General features: G+C 43.8%; 1 protein-coding gene across 1 annotated transcript in view; it reads left to right on the top strand.

The window, feature by feature from the left end:
* Positions 1-12,848, top strand: part of LOC137437231 (general transcription factor 3C polypeptide 1) — a 405,949-nt gene that overhangs the window by 91,148 nt on the left and 301,953 nt on the right. The window lies entirely within an intron of this gene.

Here is a 12,848-nt window from a genome sequence, read left to right as displayed (position 1 = left end):
TTGGACAGTCTTAATCATTTGCTCTAAAAACTTTGTTTGAAAAACGAATCCATCGATAGCGCAAGCGCACAATCGATCGATGCCTTCGCATCGATTTGCCTTCGCTTTGCATCGCGATCAATCGATGTACCGATGCCTGCACGAACGATGGATCCATTGATAGCGCAGCGTGATCGGTCGATAGCGCAAATCTACTGATGGTGCATAACATATATATATAAGCAGTTGGTAGGTATAGCAGGAGCAATTATCCCTTTTTTTTTTTTTCATTATTATTATTGAAGGTTAGGGAGAAGAAGGGTAAAGCAATAGCTTGAAGAAAAGAATGTTGAGCTGTGTGGTGATTACTTTCACGATTACAGTGGGAATGCAGAGTGGAAAACGGCAAAAATTGAGGAGAGTGCGGATGAGGAAGTAGAAGTGGGGGAAGTAGAGAGGTCGGGGGAGGTGAAAGGTTTGGAGGTGTGATAAAGAATTGATTATTTTATTTATTCATTTATTTATTTTAAGGCATTTATTTTATGCGACTTCCGGTCCCTCCAGCGACGAGACTTGCTTCGATCTCTCCACGGCATCAAAGTTTGAGTGTTTTCCCGTTCGTGTCTTTGTCAAATTTCCGCTGGGTATTTTGTTGTGTATGTGTTATTGTGTGTTTCTATTTGGTTTTGTAGTTGTTGCAAATTTGTGTGTAATTAGTCGTTTTTGTGTTCGCGCCTCGTGCGCGGCCTGGTCTCTCCGGGCTCCCTCCCCCCCATCAGTGTTTTGTGAATATGGGTTCTTTCCTTCATAGTATTTGCTTGTTTCTTTGATTTTCTTTTCTCCCCCCTACCTCTCATGAACATCTTACCCTTTGTCCAGCGTTTTGAAAACAGAACAAACAAATAAAGAAAAAAAAAAAAATTCTATATTAATTCTTTCTCTCCTGCCGGACACGTGCTTGTTCGCTCTCCTCCTCGTCTCGACTTGTGCCCCGCCCCCTATATCTCGTTTTTCTTCCACCCCTGCTCCTGCTTTCTCAAATCCACGTTCTCACTTGGAGACTTTTCCCAGATTGTTTTTCATGGTTTTGTTTAAATATTATTTAAATATGTTTAAACCGCAGCCGTGATGCTGACGCCGCCCCCCCCCCCCCCAGAATTTCCATGTTTTAAACGTTTCCCAGTGTATACCCTAGATTAGAATAGGTACACCGTATCCCTGCGTGTCGTAAGAGACGACTAAGAGGGTTGGTGTCAGGAAGGGCATCCGGCCATAAAAACATTGCCTCAAAAAGAGAACCATGACAATTACAACTACATATGGGCAGGGTACAGCCCGAGTGGAGATCGGTTTCTGAGGTTTGGGACATGGAATGTAGGGACAATGACAGGGAGATCAGGAGAAGTGGTGGAAGTATTGGTCAGAAGAAGAGTTGACATATGTTGTGTGCAAGAGACGAGATGGAAGGGAAGTGGTGTGAGAATGGTGAAGGGTAGGCAGGGACAGAAATACAAGTTTATGTGGCAAGGGTGCCTGGAGGGCGTGAATGGTGTTGGTGTCCTGTTTTATGAGGAGTTTGTAGACAGTGTGGTGAGTGTGACTAGAGTGAGTGATAGGTTGATGATGGTGAAAATGATGATTGCAAAGCTCTTGGTGAACGTCATCTCGGGATATGCTCCGCAGGTTGGCCGGAGCGATGAAGAGAAGGACAAGTTCTGGTGTGCGATAGAGAAGCTGATGGAAAACGTGAAAGATGAGGAAGTTGTTGTGGTAGGAGGAGACCTAAATGGACATGTGGGAAGGAGTATGGATGGTTTTGACGGAGTTCATGGGGGTTACGGATATGGTGTGAGAAATGGAGAAGGTGAAAGGATTTTGGAGTTTGCTGATGGAGCTGATTTGTTGATTTGTAATACTCAGTTCCAGAAAGAGGATAATAAGCTTGTTACATACACGTCAGGTGTGTCGACGACAACCGTTGACTACCTGATGGTGCGTAGGCAAGATAGGGGGCACCTCCGGGACACAAAGGTGATCCCGGGGGAGGAGGCTGTTTCACAGCACCACTTGGTTGTCTGTGACATAAGGGTGAAAGGTGCGAGGAGAGCTCGGCGGGTGAAGTACCAACCGAGAATTAAGGTGTGGAGGTTGAAAGAGGTGACAGTAAGGGAGGCATTAAAAGAGAGGCTGAGTAGGGTCAAACATGATGTGGTTGAGCTTGAAAGTGGTTGGATGTTAATGAAAGCTAGTCTGTTGGGAGCCGTTGGTGAGGTATGTGGATGGACAAAAGGACCACCGAGGCACTCGGAAACATGGTGGTGGGATGATGAAATTGGAAAGAGTATTGACGAGAAGAGGAAGAAATTCAAGGAGTGGCAGAAGGCGAAGGGTACGGGAGCAGAAACAGCAGAGCATGAAAGTTATAAGGCAGCCAGGAAGGCGGCAAAGAAAGAGGTAGCAAAGGCGCAGGAGGCATGTAGGAAAATGTTCGGAGAATGCTTGGATTCAGAAGAGGGTCAGAAAGCAGTATTCAGGATTGCAAAGCAGATAGCGAAAGAGAGGTGTGATGTGATGGGGGTGAGTTGCTTGGAGGATGAAGTGGGACAAATCGTTGTCGACCCAGATGGAATTAAAGGAAGATGGAAAAGATATATGGAAATGCTGTTGAATACAGAGAATGAATGGGATGGCAACATAGAGAGTAACCCAGTTTTAGGACCGGCAGAGAAGATAACTGAGAAGGAAGTTGAGGAAGCGATAAAAGCAATGAAGGGTAGAAAAGCGGGAGGGCCGACGGGAGTTGTGGGAGATATGTTGAAGGCAGCAGGAAGTTGGGGTGTGAAGAGAATGACAGAGATCTGTAAGCTGGTGGTGAAAGAAGGCCGCATTCCAGTGGATTGGGAAATGAGTACCCTCGACCCTCTATACAAGGGGAAAGGTGACCCTCTGGAGTGTGGCTCGTACCGAGCGATAAAGTTATTGGAGCATGGAATGAAGGTATTGGAAAGGTTGTTGGAGAGGAGGATAAGGAAGAAAGTGAAGATCGATGAAATGCAGTTTGGATTTATGCCAGGAAGAGGAACGACAGACGCGCTTTTCATTGTGAGGCAGTTGCAGGAGAAGTACATGGAGTAGAGGAAGAAGTTGTTTGTTGATTTGGAGAAAGCATTCGATCGGGTTCCACGCGAAGTATTGACATGGGCATTGAGGAAGTTAGGAGTGGAAGAATGGTTGATCAGAGTAGTGATGCCAATGTACAAAAGAGCGCGCACAGCTGTAAGGACGAAGGACGGGAACAGTGGTGAGTTTGACGTGAAGGTGGGAGTGCATCAGGGGTCGGTACTAAGTCCACTACTATTTGTAGCTGTGATGGAGGTGCTGGCTCAGAACGTAAAGGAGGGTTTACCGTGGGAGTTGTTGTATGCAGATGATCTGGTGTTGATTGCGGAAAGTATGGATGGACTGAAGGAAAAGATGAACAAGTGGAAGGAATGTATGGAGACAAAAGGTCTGAAGGTGAATATCGGAAAGACTAAGGTGATGGCAAGTGGTAAAGCATGTGCTGAGGTGGAAAGAACTGGGAAGTGGCCCTGTGCTGTGTGTAGGAAGGGTGTCGGAGTGAACTCCATTCAATGTACAATGTGCGCTGAGTGGGTTCATCAAAAATGTAGTGGTCTGAGAGGGTCATTAATCAGTGGCAGCTACATTCAAATGTAAGGTGTGCACAGAGGGAGCTGCAGATGGAGGAAATGTTGAGTTGGATGTTGGAGACGGCATGAAGATGGAAGGTGTGAAAACATTTTGCTATCTCGGAGACATGCTGAATGGAGAACGTGGATCAGACTCGGCAACGGTTGCTAGAGTGAGATGTGCATGTAAGAAGTTTCGGGAACTGAGTGGCTTGCTGATGATGAGGGGAGTGTCGTTGAAGCTGAAGGGAAAGGTGTATGCTGCATGTGTGAGAAGTGTTATGATTTATGGGAGCGAGACATGGGTAATGAACGTAGAGCAGCAACGAAGGTCGGAAAGGGTGGAAATGCGAATGGTTCCACGGATGTGTGGAGTATCGTTGAGAGAGAGGAAGACAAATGATGAATTGCGAAAGATGATGGGAATAGATCATGTGATTGATGCTGTGAAGAGGAACAGGTTGAGATGGTTTGGTCATGTGTTGAGGAAGGATGAAAGTGACTGGTTGAGAAGAGTGATGGAAATTAATGTAGAAGGAAGTAGAGGACGGGGAAGACCGAGAAAGACTTGGCTAAAGATGGTGGAAGAAGAAATGCGGGCAAGGGGGTTAACAAGGAGATGCAGAAAATAGGGCAAAATGGAGAAGATTGTCATGGGGACCGCAAGGCTAACCCCCGCTCTAGTTGGGAAAATGGCCTTTAAAATGCATGTTGTGTATTTTAAGGCACTAAACAGGGGTTATATTTTGGAGGATTTGAAGAGGAAACAAGCCTTCTGAGTATTGCGCTACAATACATGTCCCCCTACCGGCAGTCTGTCGCCCGGAAAACTGTTGGGGAAATTACCAAGGGTTATTTACCCACAGATTCTGAATCGTTCCCAATCGCTAATTACCTCAGGACGGGCTCACCTGTGATTCGCACTCGGGACTTCGATTTATACACCTTGCAGACAGGTCAGCACGAGAAGCACGAGAAAATAAGTTGTTGATAAAGAACCTTTCGAGTCGCTAAATATCAGTAATTTATTATATTTTCCGGTTTACGATCAATGATCAATGATCGATGTGTATATATATATATATGTTGCTCGGCTTGGCTCCGCCCCTCACGAAAGCGTGCGCTGTGTCGCGCTGTTGACGTTCACGAGACGAGGCTGAGGGCGCGCTTTGTGGCTTGGGGAGAACTCTCGAATAAACAAGAGATATCGCTTTTTTGAACATTTTCGTTTAATTAACGATTTCTGCCAAACCACGTGCCCTATCTCAAATTCCAAAAGGACATTTTTGTAGACTGACATGCTGAACAGATCTGTGAAGTTTCCCCTCGATTGGATCAAAAATGAGAGAGCGGCTCGGTTTTAAAGGTTCATGCTTAAAAACGTCATAACTCTGAAACCATGTGACGCATGACGTCATGTTCGCTGACTTTTTTGTTCGTCATGGGTATGCGATTCTGCCTGCAAAGTTTGGCCTCGATCTGTTCAGCCGTTGCAGAGAAAAAGGGGTTTTTGTGTTTTCACGAAAAACAATATGGTGGCCGAACCACGTGACCTGTGACGTCATAATTACCATTAAAATATTCTGCAGACCGAGTCCCTCCTATGGTGAAAAGTTGATCTCAATTGGTCCAATTATTGTAGAGAAAATCGTTTTTAAAGGAAATTAAAACTTAAAATGGCACTGAGTTAAGGATTATCAGAATTCTCAAAGTTCAAAGTGCCATAACTTTGTCAAAAATGATCGAAACATCGTGAAGTTCGAACTTGACCTGGAACTTATCATGAGGAAACCATGTACCAAGTTTGAAATCAATAGCATTAAAAGTTGAGAAAAAAAGTCCGGAAAACTGTTCTTTGCGTGACGGACTGACGGACTGATGGACTGATGGACTGACGGACGGAGGGACGGCGTGCAAACCTATAGTCCCCTCCGGTGTACCCCTCAGCCTAATTTGAGGTATAGTTATTTCTTAGTATTAGTGAGATTAGTTCCTTTCCAGTGTTAATTCTGCATTGAGTAGAGTTAGGAAAATAGGCCCTACTCCACCGACAATCCTACGTCAGTAGCCTCAATCTCCTTTGCGTTAACGTTGGTTGATTTTGAGCGATTTGACACTAGGCCGGCTAGGAGGATCGGGATCGGGAGCGGCAGCAGCAGTGGGGACGGTAAGCGTGAGCCGCCAATCAGAGCTCAGAGGTGGTGGCGGTGGCGTTGCGTCACAGGGCATGGTGAGAGGGTTCCAGAAGCTTCGGGAGGCGTAGCTATAAAACCCGCTGCGCAAAAGCCCTCGAGAGGACTCTGAGGACTCGCGCGAGAGAGAGTTATGGGAGAGGACTCGCGCGAGTAACAAGTTATAGGAGAGGCGCTTGAGTGTTGAGCTTGACCAGTTATTGCAAGAGGACTAGCACGGGAAAGCCGAGAGGAAAGGACTTGCGTTGCACAAGGTTTGGTGAGAGAACTAGAAGCAGAGAACTTGCACGAGAACGCGCGCGCTAACCAGCTCGGAGTGTATCGAAGAAGAGGAGTTGGCCGTGTGTGCGAACTGTACATATACGCGGGCGCAGCCAGACGCGCTTAAAACCGAATACAGTGCATTGTGAGACGCGCGAGTGAGAAAAGGCTGAGTAACCGCCAGCCGCGCTAAAGTTCGCCCCTTGCCGTTCCGCCCCATCATCTGCCCTGTTCGGAAGACGCACTACGAGTCCCTGCCTTCGCCTGCCACCATCTTTGCGGGACGTGCCGGGGACCGTGGAGAGCCGGACGGAGGCCGTCTCTGGACGACGACGTGGACGCGTTGGGGAGCATCTATCCATCTGCAATTCCCTGTGTGAGTGTGAGATGGGCCCGTTGTCTGGAATTTAGGTTAAGACTGTTTAAGGCTGCTCTGTGTCTCTGCGTCCCTGTACATTGTATATACGTGTGGGAATAATTAAACCCTTTGTTCTTCCTTTCTTCCTGATTCGATCGTTCCTGTGGTTTCCTCATTTGACTAAGCATGGCACGAGCACAACCGCTTTAATCGGGGTCCAACATCCAGGTAACTGCGCGGACCACGTGTACGCAATCCGCTCAGCGTGCTCAAACCAAACGTGGTTCGTGCGAGGCTTGTTTCCTCGCTCCCAGGGCAGCGCGGGGAATTAGGTACGAGCGAGGAGTGGTCGCGAAGCCCTACCCCGCGTTTGTCAGGAAGGGACGTTGCAAGTCTCGGTTCCGCCAAGCCCAGAAAGACGAGGGGATTTATCTGGTAAGGGGAAGAAGGGTGGCGTAGAGAACCGTAACAATATATATATATATATATATATATATATATATATATATATATATATATATATATATATATATATATATATATATATATATATATATATATATATATATATATATGTGTATATATGTATATATATGTATGTATATATATATATATATATCTATCTATAATTCCAGCAATCTCTGTGTGTCTGTCTGTGTGTCTGTGTGTCTGTGTGTCTGTGTGTCTGTGTGTTTGTCTGTGACCGCTGTTTCTCGACAACCACGGGTCCGATATACTTGAAACTTGCCAGGTATATTGCTGGGGACCCGAGGATGTGCCTTTTCAAGGTTTGTAATTAATCGGACAAGTACCTACCGAGCTATGTCCAAAAAACGCTTCAACCAATCAGAGAGCAGCGAGCTATCACGTGTGCCGAACCGTTAATGCAATGCAAGCGTTAATGCGTTAATGCAAGGCTTTTCTTTTTTTCCCTCTTCTCTTTCTACTTTTCCTTGCGATTAAATTGCAAACAGCCAAAATACGTTGGCGCTAATTGAATAATTGGCCATTAACACTAAAATAATCGTAACTGCGATATGCCAACTTCCGGACAGTGCAGCCTTCCATGTTGTTGTTGTTTGCAGCAGCTGTTTGCAGCAAGGCAAGGCTTTTCTTTTTTTCCCTCTTCTCTTTCTACTTTTCCTTGCGATTAAATTGCAAACAGCCAAAATACGTTGGCGCTAATTGAATAATTGGGCATTATGTTTTACAACTAATAAAAACGAATTTGCGATTCATTCGCTTTCCTGCGCGTTTGTGTACGCGATGGCGATTTCTTTACCAAACTCCGGAAGCCGTTCGCTTTGGACCGAACCATTGCATGTAAATAGAGGGGGGGGATTGTCACCACTCGCAAGCCGTTCGCTTTGGACCAAACCATTTCATGTAAATAGGGGGGGGGATATAATTTTAGATATATATATAGTACGGGCATGCCCTAGTATATATAACTGTGAGAAATAGTAGAAACTCCACAGTACGAGCAGGGCGTCTCATTTGCATTGAATAAATAATCGGGAGATTGAATAAGACGCGGACGTAGCTTCAGGGCTTCGATCTTTAATTCGACAAGCTTTCGACCAACAAAGGTCTTCTTCTGAGTCGGCCCCAAGTTCAACGGAAGTCTTGGGGCCGTTCCGTTGAACTTGGGGCCGACTCAGAAGAAGACCTTTGTTGGTCGAAAGCTTGTCGAATTAAAGATCGAAGCCCTGAAGCTACGTCCGCGTCTTATTCAATCTCCCGATTATATATATATATATATATATATATATATATATATATATATATATATATATATATATATATATATATATATAAATATATATATACAGTCATCCCTTGCTATATCGCGGTTCACTTTTCGCGGCTTCGGTACATCGCGGGTTTTTCTCGCTAGTATATGTAAAATTATATCGCGGCTTTTTCGCTATATCGCGGGATTTTGCGGTATAAATGTATTTTTATATACTATTATTTTAAATATTTTTGTGGTAAAATAAGCATTTTCTAGCCTAAAAAAATAAAAAAACGTAAAAAAATAAGAAAAATACAGTGATTAAAACATATTACAAGAAATAAAATACTGTACATAGTGTACAGTAGAAGAGTAGACAAAGAGACAAAGAGTCGTGCGTATGGAAAACGCAGATGCGGCAGCTTCCACTTGCGCTAGTTACCCACGTAATGGGTAACTGTAATGCTCTTTCTGGCTGTGCAGTACATTCATCATCGTCATCACCTTCATCGTCATCAGTACTGCACAGCTAATTCATCATCATCTTCATCACGCAAGTTGTAGTATTGAAGAGCCGGGGCTCTTGCTTGATACGGACGAAATGACGGGCAAGACACAAACTCGTCCGAGAAGATATTTATTCTCAAAACCAACTCGGGAACACTGAAAAGCCCGTTTATCGGGCTGCATTATAAAGCACAACCAGAAACCGAAAGCCACGCCTCTCAAGCGTGGCGTGCTTCGGTGGTCACGTGATCAACAGGTGTAGCTGATTATACCCGCACGCGCGCACGCTTTGGCGGTCACGTGACCAGCCACTCTGGCGCCGGGGATCCCCGCCGGTGACATCACCGGCTGGAGCAAGGAGATTCTAATGCTGGTCTTGCTTGGGGAACCCATGGGTCGCTACAGTATCTTCAATGGTGAGTACCCATTATAATTGTACACCGCTCCTTTCCTATGCCATCTCCAGGCATTGCAAATCGTCATTGCCGGGCACCAAAGGGGGCTCGGCAGTGACGCACGCTGAAAGAGAGTACTCAGTTTTCACTCTGGTTTCTTGCTTTCTTGCTTTCTTTCTTGTTTTCTTGGTTGTCCGGGCGATATCTCAGCCATCCTTTGAGCTAGGAAGCTGAAATTTCGGCACAGTAGTGAGCAAGTCCTTTGTCAAATACGGTATTTTTTGTTTTTTGAATAATCAATTAATTGAGGAGTTATTTAATTATTAGCGTTTAATTAAGTACTTATTTAATTAATTAAATTTCATTTCTCTTCTGACCATTATTAACTCAGGCACCTTTTGAGTTAGGAAGCTGATATTTGGACATGCCAATGACCAGGTGATTTGGCTGCAAAGAATATTTTTGATTTATTAATTAATCAATTAATCGATTAATTATTTAATTATTCGATTAATGACAAAAAAATTTTTTTTTTTTAAGTTACAGATTCTGATGAAATAGTGGTAGTTTATGTGTTCTCTGACCAAATTGATTAATAATTTAATTTTTTTATGATTATTATTTATTTATTTTCATTATTTGTTTTCTTTCTTGGTTGTCCGGACGATATCTCAGCCATCCTTTGAGCTAGGAAGCTGAAATTTCGGCACAGTAGTGAGCAAGTCCTTTGTCAAATACGGTATTTTTTGTTTTTTGAATAATCAATTAATTGAGGAGTTATTTAATTATTAGCGTTTAATTAAGTACTTATTTAATTAATTAAATTTCATTTATCTTCTGACCATTATTAACTCAGGCACCTTTTGAGTTAGGAAGCTGATATTTGGACATGCCAATGACCAGGTGATTTGGCTGCAAAGGATATTTTTGATTTATTAATTAATCAATTAATCGATTAATTATTTAATTATTCGATTAATGACAAAAATTTTTTTTTTTTTTAAGTTACAGATTCTGATGAAATAGTGGTAGTTTATGTGTTCTCTGACCAAATTGATTAATAATTTAATTTTTTTATGATTATTATTTATTTATTTTCATTATTAATCATTTATTTATTTTCTTTCTCATTTGGCCAATATCTCAGGCACCTTTTGAGCTGGGAAGCTAATATTTGGACATGAGTGACCAAGTGATGTGGCTATCAAGGATATTTTTGATTTATTGATTAATCATTTCATCTATTAAGTATTTATTGATTAATCGATTAATTATTTATTGAGTAATCAATTAATTATTTAATTTTTTATAAATGACTTATTTAATTAAATTTCTAAAAGATACATCTTCGGATGAAGCACTAGTGGTTTAGTTATGCGATTAGCCAATTGATTATGAAAATATTTTGTGATAATTTTTATTGATTTTAATTATACAATTAATCAATCAATTAGCGAACATCTCTCCCTCCCAATGCAGCCTCAATGAGCTGCACTGCGGTATTGCCGGGCGCCGGAGGCGCACCGGCAATGCCGCGCTGCAGCATATTTAATTATTTGGCATGGGGCGGTGTACTTTGAATGTATGTGTACTTGTTTTATATGTTGTTAAAATTACGTATGTTTAAGAGTGTAAAAAGTGTTTAAGAGTATAGGAAGTGTTTATAAGAGTATGGGAAAGGTTAATAAGAGTGTGGGAAAGGTTAATAAGAGTGTGGGGAGGGTCATAAAGCTTTAAAATATATATAAATAATAAAATTAAAATATGGTCGCTACTTCGCGGATTTTCGTCTATCGCGGGGGGTTCTGGAACGTAACCCCCGCGATAAACGAGGGATCACTGTATATACATACACATCGATCATTGATCGTGAACCAGAAAATATAATAAATTACTGACATTTAGCGACGCGAAAGGTTCTTTATCAACAACGTATTTTCTCGTGCTTCTGCTGACCTGTCTGTGAGGTGTATAAATCGAAGTCCCGAGTGCGAATCACAGGTGAGCCCGTCCTGAGGTAATTAGCGATTGGGAATGATTCAGAACCTGTGGGTAAATAACCCTTGGTAATTTCCCCAACAGTTTTCTGGATGACAGACTTGCCGGTAGGGGACATGTATTGCAGCGCAATACTCGGAATGCTTGTTTTATTAATCACTTGCTTGGGCCAACAAGATGGCCTGGAGGTAGACACGCTCACCTCCAAGCTGTCTAGTCTGCATTCGAATCCCGACCTAGCTAGAAACTGTCATCAGATTGTGGTGTCACCGGGTGATTCATCAATGTGTGTGCCTGCCGTCCCTCGGATGCACGATAAACGGGCGTCCCGTCTGCCAGCATTAGTTGGTGGACGTCAAAGGCCCCACGGTGTCCTTCGCAAAGAGTAGGTGAGCTGTCGTCGGCACCCTGAACAAATTTCAAATTCCTGCCCTGACCTACAGGGGGCACCGCATCGGTGGCTCAGGCATTGATGTTACCCTGCAGCCTCGTGCTGCATCCAAACAAAGAAGAATCGTTTGGACAATAATTTATCAGGACATTTCAATAATTTCTCAACAATCCTCTCCAAGAAGTTCTGTCACTCAAGCTTTTGGGTCTCACTATCTGCCATGATCTTTCCTGGGAAAACCACATTTCCAAGCCGGCCTCCACAGCCAGTCGCCGACTGGGCATCCTCCGTCGTACAAAGTCCTTCCTTGGCACACCTGAGCTCCTCCCCACATACAAGGTTGTCATCCGTAGCTCAATGGAATACTGCTCTCCCCTCTGGGCTGGTGCTCCTGCGTCACACCGAGCTCGGCTTCACGCTGTTGAAACCAAAGCTTTCAGAATCATTGGAATCTCCCTCGATGAAGCTAACTCCAAGGGCCTTTCACTCACTCACCGCAGGCAGGTTGGAGGTCTTTGTCTTCTACCGACTCCTCTCTGGCCTAGCTCCTTCAGCTCTGTCTGTGTTCTGTCTGCCAAATATTCCTACAGGTCGCAAAAGATCTGCCAGCAACTTTCTTCTGGTGAAATTGCCAAAATCAAGACTCTCTGCTCACCTTCACTCCTTCATTCCTCTTTTCTCCCGCCTCTGGAACAAACTCCCACACTCCCTTCAATCCCACTCCTCCCTCCAGGTCTTTAGAACAGCTGTTCACCGCCATCTCTTATCTTCCCCGATCCAAAACCTTGATCTCTTCTACCCCCGTTAATTCACCCCCAGATCCACTTTTTTGAAATACCAACTGCTTTCCTGGAGGTCCTAGGAGTGTCCATGTGTTTTATACCTCACCCCCCTCTTCCCATGCCTCCTCCCCCCAAGCCCTCTCCCTCCCACAGATCTCCCGACATCCCTGTTCTCTGCTGTTGTACTTGTGTGCTTCCCTCTCTCTCCCCATCTTGTCTCCCGCTCCCTTTATCTTATGTTTTATGTGTCTTTTTGTGATTAATGTTAGCTCTTACACGAGCCTCGATCTTGTATTCAAAAGAAAGAAAATGCACCGGTCCCAGTGAATGTGAAATGTGTTTCATTATTTTAAGAATAGGGGAAGTGCAATGTTCCCATCCACTTACTTCAATCTAACATGCATTTCTCTACCTCTTGAGAGCATGTCATAAATGAAGGATACGGTTGTGTGCATTGCATCCGTACATCTTGGCACATTGCATCCGTACATCTTGGCACATTGCATTGGAGTCCCATTGAGTAGATTATGACATGAGAAAGTAGAACGGCATTCGGTAGAG

This window comes from Myxine glutinosa, chromosome 12 (assembly GCF_964187855.1).
Source record: "Myxine glutinosa chromosome 12, kmMyxGlut1.1, whole genome shotgun sequence".
NCBI lineage: Eukaryota > Metazoa > Chordata > Myxini > Myxiniformes > Myxinidae > Myxine > Myxine glutinosa.
The sequence above is the reverse complement of the archived record's forward strand: the minus strand, read 5'-3'. Positions and strand labels throughout refer to the sequence as shown.